The sequence below is a fragment of the Monodelphis domestica genome, chromosome 6 (assembly GCF_027887165.1).
Source record: "Monodelphis domestica isolate mMonDom1 chromosome 6, mMonDom1.pri, whole genome shotgun sequence".
Classification (NCBI taxonomy): Eukaryota; Metazoa; Chordata; class Mammalia; order Didelphimorphia; family Didelphidae; genus Monodelphis; species Monodelphis domestica.
This window is the reverse complement of record NC_077232.1, coordinates 76,166,375-76,179,618: the sequence shown is the minus strand read 5'-3', so window position 1 is coordinate 76,179,618 and position 13,244 is coordinate 76,166,375. Positions and strand designations below refer to the sequence as shown.

Sequence of the window (13,244 nt, the reverse complement as noted above, 5' to 3'; positions counted from 1 at the left end):
TTGAACAACTTGATGTCCCTCCTTCAATAGAGGAAGTCCAAAAAGCCATTAAACAAATGAGTGCAGCCAAGGCACCCGGTAAAGATGGGATCTCAACCGAGGTGTACAAGGCCTTAAATGGAAAGGTGCTCCAGGCATTCCACATAGTACTGACCAGCATATGGGAAGAGGAAGACATGCCCCCAGAACTCAGAGATGGCTCCATCGTAGCCCTATACAAGAACAAAGGCTCACGAGCAGCCTGTGACAACTACAGAGGCATCTCACTACTCTCCACTGCTGGAAAGATCCTCACCCATGTTATACTCAACAGACTCCTGTCATCTGTTTCAGAGCAGAACCTGCCTGAATCACAATGTGGCTTCCGACCAGATCGCAGCACCATCGACATGGTCTTCATGATGAGGCAAATGCAGGAAAAATGCCTTGAGCCGAACCTGAGTCTCTACATTGTCTTCATAGACCTGAGAAAGGCGTTCGACACAGTGAACAGGGACGCGTTGTGGGTGATCCTCAGGAAGCTCGGTTGCCCAGCAAAATTTGTCAAACTGATCCAGCTCTTTCATGTCGACATGACAGGGGAAGTCCTATCTGGTGGAGAGACTTCCGATCGCTTCAACATCTCCAATGGTGTGAAACAAGGCTGTGTCCTCGCTCTGGTACTATTCAACCTATTTTTCACCCAGGTATTACGACATGCTGTGATGGATCTAGACCTGGGCATCTACATCAAATACCGACTGGATGGCTCACTATTTGACCTTTGCCGCCTGACTGCAAAAACAAAGACAACAGAGAGACTCATCCTGGAAGCTCTCTTTGCAGATGACTGTGCTCTCATGGCCCACCAAGAAAATTCATCTCCAAACCATTGTGGACAGGTTCTCCACTGCAACAAAACTGTTTGGCCTGACTATCAGCTTCAGCAAAACAGAGGTGCTGTTCCAACCTGCACCAGAGAGGCCAACTAACCAGCCATGCATTACAATCGATGGCATGCAGCTTTCTAACGTCAACACCTTCAAGTACCTGATGGGTCCCTAGACCACGAGATTAATGCCAGGATCCAAAAGGCCAGCCAGGCACTTGGGCGGATCCTCTCCAAAGTACTCCAACACAGAGGTGTAAGCACTGCGACAAAGCTCAAAGTGTATAACGCAGTGGTCCTCAGCTCGCTCCTGTACGATTGTGAGACATGGACACTGTACCAGAAGCACATGAAACAGCTGGAGCAATTCCACCAATGCTCCCTCCGGTCAATCATGAGGATCCGATGGCAGGACCGAATCACCAATCAGGAAGTCCTCGACAGAGCCAACTCCACCAGCATTGAAGTAATGGTCCTCAAAACGCAGCTACGATGGTCTGGACATGTCATCCGCATGGACCCACAGGGAATACCAAGACAGGTATTCTATGGTGAACTGTCAGCTGGACTCAGGAAACAAGGCCGACCAAAGAAAAGATTCAAGGATCAGCTAAAGTCCAACTTGAAGTGGGCTGGCATTACACCAAAGCAACTAGAACTCGCTGCCTCTGACAGAAGCAGCTGGCAAACCCACATTCACCATGCCGCCACCACCTTTGAAGATGAGCGACGTTGACGTCTTGCCGCTGCGTGTGAACACCGACACCAGGCCACAACCGCACCTCCCATAACAACTGGAGTCCCATGCCCAATGTGCCACAAACTCTGCGCCTCAGCCTTTGGACTCCAAAGCCACATGAGGGTGCACTGTAGATGAAACTGCACAAAGACAATAGTCATTCTCGATCACCGAGAGACTACTATATATACATATCCCATTGACCCATGTGATCAAGCAGTTGTTTTTCTTTTGTGTTTCTACTCCCACAGATTTTCCTCTGAATGTGGATAGCATTCTTTCTCATAAGTCCCTCAGAATTGTCCAGGATCATTGCATTGCTACTCGTAGAGAAGTGCATTGCATTGGATTGTGCCATAGTGTATCAGTGTCTGTGTACAATGTTCTCCTGGTTCTGTTCCTTTCACTCACATCAATTCCTGGAGGTCATTCCAGTTCACATGGAATTCCTTCAGTTCATTGTTTCTTTGAGCACAATAGGATTTCATCTACAACAGATACCACAACTTGTTCAGCCATTCCCCAATCAGAGGGCATCCCCTCATTTTCCAATTTTTTTGCCACCACAAACAGCATAGCTATGAATATTCTTGTACAAGACTTTTTCCTTATTATCTCTTTGGGGTACAAACCCAGCAGTGCTATGGCTGGATCAAAGGGCAGACAGTCTTTTAGCGCCCTTTGGTCATAGTTCCAAATTGCCCTCCAGAATGGTTGGATCAATGCACAACTCCACCAGCAATGCATTAATGTCCCAACTTTGCCATATCCCCTCCAACATTCATTACTTTCCTTTTCTGTCATGTTAGTAAATCTGTTAGGTGTGAGGTGATACCTCAGAGTTGTTTTGATTTTTCATTTCTCTGATTATAAGAGATTTACAACACTTTTTCATGTGCTTGTTAATAGTTTTGATTTCTTTATCTGAAAATTGCCTATTCATGTCCCTTGCCCATTTATAAATTGGGGAATGGCTTGATTTTTTGTACAATTGATTTATCTCTTTATAAATTTGAGTAAATAGACCTTTGTCATTGTTTTTTGTTATGAAGATTTTTTTCCTAATTTGTTGCTTTCCTTGTAATTTTGGTTGCATTGGTTTTGTTTGTACAAAAATTTTTTAATTTGGTGTAATCACAATTATTTATTTTACATTTTGTGGTTTTTTCTAACTCTTACTTGCTAATTAAAATCTTTCCTTTCCCAAAGATCTGACATGCATACTATTCTGTATTCACCTAATTTACTCATAGTTTCCTTCTTTATATTCAAGCCATTCACCTATTCTGAGTTTTTCTTGGTGTAGGGTGTGAGATGTTGATCCAAACCTAATCTCTCCCATTCTGTTTTCCAATTTTCCCAGCAGTTTTTGTCAAATAGTGAATTTTTGTCCCAAAAGCTGTGATATTTGGGTTTATCATAGACTGCCTTACTGAGGTCACTTACCCTAAGTCTATTCCACTGATCCTCCTTTCTGTCTCTTAGCCAATGCCATATTGTTTTGTGACCACTGCTTCATAGTATAGTTTGAGCTAGGCCACCTTCCTTCACATTTTTTTTTTCAATATTTCCCTTGATATTCTTGATTTTTGTTCTTCCAAATGAACTGTGTTATAGTTTTTTCTAATTCAGTAAAAATGTTTCTTGGTAGTTTAATGGATATGGCACTAAATAAGTAAATTAGTTTGGGTAGGATTGTCATTTTTATTATGTTATCTCATCCTACCCATTAGCAATTAATGTTTTTCCAATTATTTATATCTAGTTTTAATTGTGTGGATAGTGTTTTGTAGTGTTCAAATAGTCCTCCTGTTGTCTCGGCAGATATATTCCTAAGGACTTTATATTGTCTAGCGTGATTTTTAAATGGAACTTCTCTTTCTAAGACTGGCTGCTGAGATGTGTTGAAAATATATAGAAATCCTGATGATTTATGTGGGTTTATTTTGTAACCTGCAACTTTGCTAACGCTGTTGATTATTTCAACTAGCTTTTTGGTGGATTCTCTAGGATTCTTTAAGTAGACCATCATATCATCTGCAAAGAGAGATAGCTTGGTCTCCTCATTACCTATTTTAATACCTTCAATTTCTTTTTCTTCTCCAATTGCCACTGCTAGTGTTTCTAGAACAATGTAAATAATAGAGGTGATAATGGGCATCCTTGTTTCACTCCTGATCTTATTGTGAATGCCTCTAATTTATCCCCATTGCTGGTGATACTTGCTGATGGTTTTAGATATATACTGTTTATTATTCTTAGGAAAGGCCCTTTTATTCCTTTACTTTCTGTGGTTTTCAATGGGAATGAATGTTGTATTTTGTCAAAGGCTTTTTCTGCATCTATTGAGATAATCATGTGATTTTTGTTGTTTTGCTTGTTGATATGGTCAATTATGTATATGGTTTTCCTAATATTAAACCATCCTTGCATTCCTGGCATAAATCCCACCTGATCATAATGAATGACTCTCATGATCACTTGCTGGAGTCTTTTTTGCTAGTATTGTATTAAAAATTTTTGCATCTATGTTCATTAAGGAGATTGGTCTGGCTTTGGAATCAGTACCATATTTGTGTCATAAAAGGAATTTGCTAGAACTCCTTCTTTGCAAATTATGGCAAATTGTTTAGTATTCAGGTTAGTTTTTCTTTGAATATTTGATAGAATTCACTTGTGAATCCATCAGGCCTGGGGATTTTTTCTTAGGGATTTCTTTGATGGCTTGTTCAATTTCTTTTTCTGACTTGGGGTTATTTAAGTATTCTATTTCTTCTTCTGTTAATCTAGGCAATTTTTATTTTTGTAAATATTCATCTATATCACCTAGATTGCCATATTTATTGCCATATAATTGGGCAAAATAGTTTTTAATGATTGCCTTAATTTCCACTTAATTAGAGGTGAGGTCTCCCTTTTCATTTATGATACTGTTAATTTGGTTTTCTTCTTCCTTTTTTTAAAATTAGATTGACCAGTACTTTGTCTATTTCATTTGTTTTTTCAAAGTACCAGCTTCTAGTCTTATTTAATTCAATAGTTCTTTGACTTTCAATTTTATTAATTTCTTCTTTAATTTTTAGTATCTCTAATTTAGTTTTCATCTGGGGATTTTTAATTCGTTCCCTTTAAAGTTTTTTGATTTGCATGCCCAATTCTTTGACCTCTGCCCTCCTTGATTTGTTAATACATGAACTCAAGGATATAAATTTCCTCCTGAGTACTGCTTTGGCTGCATTCCATAGATTTTGAAAGGATGTCTCATCATCATTTTCTTCAATGAAATTATTGTTTCTTTGATTTGTTCTTTAACCAACCAGTTTTGAAGAATCATATTATTTAATTTCCAATTAATTTTTGATTTTGCTCTCCATTTATCCTTACTAATTATTATTTTTATTGCATTATGATCTCAAAAGGTTGCATTCATGATTTCTGCCTTTTTGCACTTGTTTGCCATGTTTTTCTGCCCTAGTACATGGTCAATCTTTGTGAATGAACCATGTGCTACTGAAAAGAAGGTGTATTCCTTTTTGTCCCCATTTATTTTTCTCCACATATTTATTAACTCTAATTTTTCTAAGATTTCATTCACATCTCTCTTACCTCTTTCTCATTTATTTTTTGGTTTGATTTATCTAGATCTGATAGAGGAAGGTTCAGGTCTCTCACTAGTATAGTTTTATTATCTATTTCCTCCTGCAAATCCACTAGTTTCTCCTTTAGAAATTTGGATGCTATACCATTTGGTGCATATATGTTGATTACTGATATTTCCTTATTGTCTATACCGCCGTTTATCAGGATGTAATTACCTTCTGTATCTCTTTTGATCAGATCTATTTTTACTTTGGCTTTGTCAAATATCATTATTGCAACTCCTGCCTTCTTTTTCTCAGTTGAGGCCCAATAGATCTTGCTCTACTTATTCTGTGAGTATCTACTTACCTCATGTGTGTTTCTTGTGTTTCTTGTAGACAACATATGGTAGGATTTTGGTTTCTAAATCACTCTACTATTTGCTTTTGTTTTATGGATAAGTTCATTCCATTCACATTCAGAGTTATGATAAATACCTCTATATTCCCCAACATTTTGATATCCTCTCCTAGTTCTGACCTTTCTTCTTTCGCTATATCTTTTTAAACCACTGGTTTACTTTTAGTCAGTCCCCTCATCCCCACCCTTATTATTATTTTTTTAGTGTATTAAGTTCCCTCCCTGCTCCCTCTTTCCCTCCTTTTTTGTACCCCCCACCCCACTCCCCCCCTTAGTTTGTCCCTTTTCACTTTCCCTGTAGGATAAGACCCCAATGGATCTAGATGCTTTTCCCTCTCAGAAATGATTTCACTGAGAGTAAGATTTAAATATTTCCTAGCAGCACTCTCTTCCCCTCCTTCTTATAATAGTATTCTTCCCTTCCCCTTCCCATGCACCTCTTTGTGTGATAGAGATTACCTTATTTATCTTATTCCTTCAAGTTTCTCTTGCTGCTATCTTCTATTCCCCCCTCCCTTTTTCTTTTTTTGCATATCATCTTAGACCACTTATTACCCCAGTCTTTACCTATGAATCATTCTTCTAATTGCTATAAGAGTGAATATAATTTTTGAGAGTTACAAATAACATTTTTCCATATATTAATATAAACAACTTGATCTTATTGAAGCCCTTAAAGAAGAAAATTTAAATAAAAAACATTTTCCCCCTTTCCTCTCCCTTTTTTATTTACCTTTTTATGTTTCTCTTGATCTTTGTGTTTGGGTACCAAACTTTCTGCTTAGTTCTGGCCTTTTCCTTACAATTAATTGGAAATCTTCTATTTTGTTGAATGCCCATACTTTCCTCTGGAAGTATATAGTCAGTTTTGATGGATACTGTTCTCTTGCCTTTCTAAATAGCATATTCCAAGCCTTGCAGTTCTTTAGTGTGGAAGCTGCCAGATCTTGTATGATCCTGATTGGTACTCATTGGTATCTGAATTGTCTCTTTTTGACTTCTTGTAAAAATTTTTCCTTAGTTTGGAAGCTCTTAAATTTGGCAATTACATTTCTGGGGATTGTCTTTTGAGGATTTAGTGTAGACTCTATGCTGTAGAGGGTGTTCTATGAACTCTTTCAATGTCTATTTTACCCTCTTGTTCAAGAACATCAGGGCAGTTTTCTTGGATAATTTCATCATCTTGTATGATGTCAAGGTTTCGGTTTATTTCTGAATTTTCAGGTAGACCAATGATTCTTAAATTGTCTATTCTCGACCTTGTTTCTTTGTCAGTCATCTTCTCAGTAAGATATTTCATGTTTCCTTCTATTTTTGTCAATCTTGTGATTTTGCTTTATTAATTCTTGCTGTTTTGCAAGATCATTTGCTTCTAATTGCCCAGTTCTGGTCTTTAAAGACTGTTTTTTGTTTTTTTTTTGCTATAATCTTTTGATTTTTCCACTATAATCTTTTGATTTTACTTTTTTGGTTTGGTTTTCATGGCTTCCAGCTATTTAATTTTGGTCTCTAATTTGTTTATCATTTCATTTGATTTCTGGGTTTCTTTTTCCAATTGGGAGTTCCTGTCTTTTAAACTGTTATTTTCTTTTTGAACTATTTTCCAATTGTCTTGCCAATATTCTTCCATCTTTTTGATAAGCTCGGATTTAAGTTCTTCAAGAGCTTGTGGTCAATTTCCATTTTTTTTGGAAGGTTTGGATGCATTTATTTGTATGTCCTCTCCTGCTATTTCCTCTGTAGTCTGAATTTTTCCTACATAAAAATTATCCAGGGTCAAAGTCTTCTTCTTGTTTTTCTTTGTGTTGGGAAGTTGTTTTTCCTGGGTATTTTTTGCTATAACTATGGTGGTTTTTCTTCCCCTTTCCAGTCAGAAGTCTGAGTGAGGAGGGCAGGCTCTCTGTGTTTGGAGTTAAGGATTACGTTTTTTGCCTGAGACCACCTCTCCAAATCTTATGTACCTTCAATGTTGCGCCCTACTGTGGGGTCCCTTCATTCACATGAATTCAGGTTTTTTGGCCTTTTGAGGTACTCTATATCAGTAGGTGCTGAGGAGAGGTAGATTCCTGTGTATAAACTTTAGCCATGTTTACCCAGAAGTCAGAAAGTTAAAATTTAAAGGACTCATTAAGGCAAAAATATCTATATGTCTACATGGAAAGAGGATTTCTATAATTCTTAAAAATTAGTCTCAGTAGTAGAGAAGATAGAAGGAATTTACTCAGAAAGAGGATGGAGAAGAAAGCTGATTATGATAATATGTATATGATGATATATGATCATATGATATATGTGTAAATGTGATTATATGGAATCATATGTATGCATATGATATGTATGCATATGAATGACATGTAAAAATCAATCAAGGGCTAAAAGAGAGGGTTGCACTTAGAGAAAAGGAAAGGGAGAAATAGAATGAGATAAATGATATAATGTAAAGAGGCATGAAAAATCAATACAGAGAGGGGAGAATAAGGGTGGTAACAGGCAATGCTTAAACTTTACTCTCTTTGTAACTGACTCAGAGAGGGAAAAATGAGTATACTCAGTGGGGCATAGAATTCTATCTTACCCTACAGAGAAGTAGAAAAAGAACAAGACAAGGGAAGTGCAGGGGGTAATAGAAAGGAAAGGAAACTGTGTGTGTGTGGGGGGGGCATGACAAAAAGGAAAATACTGAGGAGAAGAAATAGAGTGAAAGGGAATAGAGCAGGATCTAAAGGGGATAATAAGATGGAGGGCAATACAGTTAATAATCATAATGCTTAATGTGAATGGGATGAACTCACTCATTAAACTGAAGCGGATAGCAGAGTGGATTAAAAACCAGAATCATACTATATGCTGTTTATAAGAAACACATTTAAGGCAGAGTGACATACACAGATTCAAGGTAAAGGCTGGAGCAGAATATATTATGCATCATCTAAAGTTAAAAAAAAAAAAGCAGGAGTAGCAATCATGATACCAGAAAAAGCCAAAGTAGGAACTGATCTGATTAAAAGAGATAAGGAAGGAAATTACATTTTGTTAAAAGGTACTATAAACAATGAAGTAATATCATTACTAAATATCTATGTACCAAATGGTGTCGCATCTAGATTTCTAAAGGAAAAATTGAAGGAGCTCAAGGAGGAAACAGATAGTAAGACCATACTAGTGGGGGATCTTTACCTTCCCCTCTCAGAACTAGATAAATCAAACCAAAAAATAAATAAAAAGTCCTTCCATGTGTTGAGCTGAACTTAATCATAATACTTATTAATAATTACATGTCATTGGGCAACTAGGTAGTTCAGTCAAAAATTTGAGAGCTGGGTCTAGAGACAACAGGGAGATCCTGGATTTTCAAGTTTGCCCTCAGACATTTTCTAGCTGTGTGACACTGAGCAAACCACTTAACCCCCATTGCTTATTATGTATTATATGTTGAAGCCTGCTCATAGCCACCATTCACTTCTCCATTGTCCTCTGAGGGATAATTTTTCTTAATTCCTTGGACATTTTAGTGTTCTTTGACTTACCAGTGCTACAACACCATTATAATACTGGGTTAAAGAAACTGGACCTTTATTTCTGAGACAAGCCTTGGGATCATTAACTGAACTTTGCAATTTACTGAAGGTAATCCAGCCCACTTTCAGAGACCAACTTGTTTTCTGTTTTCAGTGTTATGTCCAAAGTACATACAATGTCACCTTTCTAGCTACATCAAACCACAGACAATAGACATTCTTTACTGGCTTGGTTTTTCCTGTGTGGGTGGTTAATTCAAATTAGCTAAGTATAGAGAGGACCCTCACCAGTAAGCTGACCAGGGGATGGAGTCAGAAGAATATATATATATACACACACACACATATCTGAGCAGCTAAGTGGCACAATTAGTAGTGCCAAGCCTGATGAAGTAAGGAAGACTCCTCTTCCTGAATTCAAATCCTGCCTCAGACACTTACTAGCTGTGCAACACTGGATAAATCACTTGACCTTGTCTGCCTCAGCTGGAGAAGGATATGGCCAACCACTCCATTATCTTTGCTGAGAAAACCCAAATGGGATCTCAAAGAATCCAACATAACTGAAGCGACTATACATCAATATACATATCCCCTTGCATTTCCTGAATATACTGAATTCCAAGAGATTTAGGTATGTAGTCCCTACTGATCAAGGAAGGAAAGATATATTCTGAAGACAGGTGTTCTTTTTCTACCCATTGTCCCTGGCCACACACGTTGGCAGAGAAAGATAATAATGGGCTTCTGCATGGCACCTGATATCCCTAAGCTACAGAGTGAGAACTCAGAAAAGATGATTGCCCAGGAGCATCAGTGGGGGCACCTCACAACCCTACAGGGAATAAAGAAACAATCTGAGGGTGCACACAAAATAATATTTTTGCTGGACTAACAAAGTGACCCTCCAGGGATGTATCACTTCCTCTTTTGGATCTGTTACCAAGAGAATCAGTCCTAGTGTGTGACCTTGGGCTTTGGTCCATCTTTCATTTGTCACTTAAATCTTGCTGTGGTCAGAAAATTACTTTTTTTACTGAAGTACTTGAGTTGAGCAGATCCATTTCATGGTTAAGTCTGATTCAACTTGGTCAAGAAACTTATGAATGCAAAGATCTCCAGTTGTTCAGTGAATATCCTATAGACAGCACAATTTCATTGAATATTCAGGCATTGACTTAACCAAAAAAAGTCATAGAATCTCAGGATTTGGAGGGGCCATAGAAGTTATCTAGTCCAACGTTTATGTGCACAAAAATCCCTTCCTTAATAAACTCACCAATGATTACCCACACTTTCCTCAAAGATATGCAATGAGAGGAAACTTACTAGCCCCCAAGATAATCCAGGCAATTATAGGATAATTTTAATTGTTAAAAGATTTACCCTTTTATCAAACCTGAATTTGGTGGGCAGCTAGGTGATCAGTGGATAGAGAGTCAGGCCTGAAGATTGAGAGGTCCTGGGCTAAAATTTGATCTTAGACACTTCCTAGCTGTGTGACCCTGGGCAAGTCACTTACCCTGTTTGCCTCAATTCCTTTATCTGTAAAATGAGCTAGAGAAGGAAAAGGCAAGCCATTTCAGTATCTTTGCCAAGAAAACCCCAAATTGGGTCATGAGCAACATGACTGAAAAATAATTGAACAATAAGCATCTTGGGAAAGTTAGATGATTCAGTGACTCTGGACAGGCTTAGAGATGGAGGATTCTGGTTCAAAACTGACCTCAGATACTTCTTAGCTATGTGACTTTGGGCAAGTCAATTAACCCCAGTTACCTAGCCCTTACCACTCTTCTGCCTTGGAATCATTGCTTAATATTGATTCCAAGATAGATGATAAGGGTTTAAAAAAAAAAAAGACATGGTATGATCTGACCAGGGCTCAGTAGAATTATCATATCCCTCCCTAGAACATTATGCCACTTAGGGCATCCTAAGATTCTATTAAACTTTTTAAGCTGCTGTCTCTAGCTGTTGGCTCCTATAGAACTTACAAGCAACTAAAATCTCCAGATCTTTTTCTAATGAATTATTAACTAGCCAGTCAACTACTGCTTATTAAGTACCTACTATGTGCAGGCACTGTGTTAAATCCTAGAGATATGAAGAAAGACTAAAAATTGTCCCTGCTCTCTTGGAGCTCGTGGTTTGACAGAGGAGACAAGAAGCATGATACAGACAGGTAAATTGGAGATAAACCACTAAAGGGAAGGTGCTAGAAAAAAGGAAGTTGGAGCAAGGCTTCCTGTACAAAGTGGGATGTTAGCTGAGACTTGGAATCTTTGAGGGAAAGATGAGGAGGGGGAGCATTCCAAACATGGGGAAGAGCAAGTGAAAACAAACATGGTAGGAGGTGGAGTGACTTAGTGCAAGAAAGAGCCAGGAGACCAACGTCCTGGATGGCAGAATATGTGGAGGGGAGCAGGGCATAAAATGACTGGGAAGGTAGGAAGGGACCGGATCATGCAAGGTTTTGAAAGCTGAATGGAGGATTCACTGCAGTTGATTGAATAAGGAGGTGAGGCGATGAGCTCTGTGTTTTAGGAAGCCCACTTTGACAGCTGAGTGGAGGACAGACTGGAGTGGGGAGAGATTAGAGGTAGAGAGGTCAACCATTGAGTAATTGAAACAGTTCAGACATGAAGGGATGAGGGACTACATCAGAGAAGTGGCAGTGTCAAAAAAGACCTTAGGGGACATATTTACGAGATGCTTCGGTTTCCTTTCTCTTACACTGGGAAAATGAATTTTTTTGAACCCACCTGAAGGATTTGACATGTATCCATAATCAATGTCATGCTCATTAGAGTTGTCCCAATGTTCCATCCTGTCAGGATCTTTTTGGATTTGAACTCAGTCATGAAACTTGTTGGCTTTGGGCCACCTGCAAATTTGATAATCACATCGTCTTTGTCTTTATGTCATTGATAAAAAACAGCATAGGAAAAAGCACAAATCTCAGGGACGCTTCACTGAGCCCTTCTTTCTAGTGAACATCAAATTAGTTTTGAGGTTTGGCTATTCAAACAATTCTGACTACACCTAATTTTGTTACTGTAGAGCTCATTCTTTTCCATCTTGTCCACTAAAGAATGTCAGATTCTTGGCTACAATCTAGACCTATAAAGTGCTCCTGCTCAACCAAACTGGTAAATGCCCCCCCCCTCCCCAAAGGAAATGGCGTTGGTATGGCTTGACCTGTTATTGATGAAGACACACTAGTTCTTTAATATCACCACTTTTTGGGGAGCAGGTAGGTGACCCAGTGGATAGAGAGCCAGTACTAGAGATGGGAGGTCCTGGGATCAAATCTGGCCTTGGACACTTCCTAGCTGTGTGATCCTGGAAAAGTCACTTAAACCCCATTGCCGAGCCCTTACCACTTTTCTGCCTTGGAATCAAAACCTAATATTGATTCTGTGATGGAAGATAAGGTTTTGGTTTTGGTTTTGAAATATCTTCACTTTGCTTCACTGATGCTTTTTTCTTTCCTTTTTTTTCATTTCTCTTTTTTGCATCACTATCATGTGAGCCCATCCCACTTTTGACTTTGACTTCTCCCTTCTCTCCCCCCCAAAATTCTTCCTTTATAACAAATGAAAATTGAACAAAACAAATGTATAGCATATTAGTAATGGGCTAAGATATAGGACTCATTTGGCATCTTGGGTCCATTATTTCTCTCCCAAGAGGTAGAAGAGGCAAACACTTCCTCCTAAGTCTTCTAGAACCCTGATTCGTCATTGCATGGATCAGAGTTCTCAAGTCTTTCAAGGTTCTTTTCCTGTATAGTGTTATGATCATTGCATAAATGAGGAGTTCTTAAGCTTTCTTGAGTCATGGAATCATTTGATTATCTTGTGATGCCTTATGGGCTTATTCTCAGAATACAGTTTATAAATAATTAATAAATAAATAATATTATAAATAATAAATGAGGATAAGAACAGAATTTGCCCAACAGGACAAACAAGATAACATAATGTCAGCATGGGATCTAGAAACCCCAAACTTGTAGCCCAGTAAGATCTGGTGAACCCCAAGTTTTAGGACTAGCTTGTACATTGGAGACCCCAAAGCTTGTACTTGTTCCCTCTTCCTGTGAGAATCCACCCTG

General features: G+C 38.3%; 1 long non-coding RNA gene across 1 annotated transcript in view; it reads right to left on the bottom strand.

Annotated features, from left to right (window-relative positions):
- The window catches only part of LOC103096093 (uncharacterized), a 118,105-nt gene that overhangs the window by 90,399 nt on the left and 14,462 nt on the right, over positions 1-13,244 (bottom strand). The window contains exon 3 of the long non-coding RNA XR_008913101.1: positions 11,890-12,011. This is a non-coding gene — a long non-coding RNA (uncharacterized LOC103096093). The remainder of the gene's footprint in view (positions 1-11,889; positions 12,012-13,244) is intronic.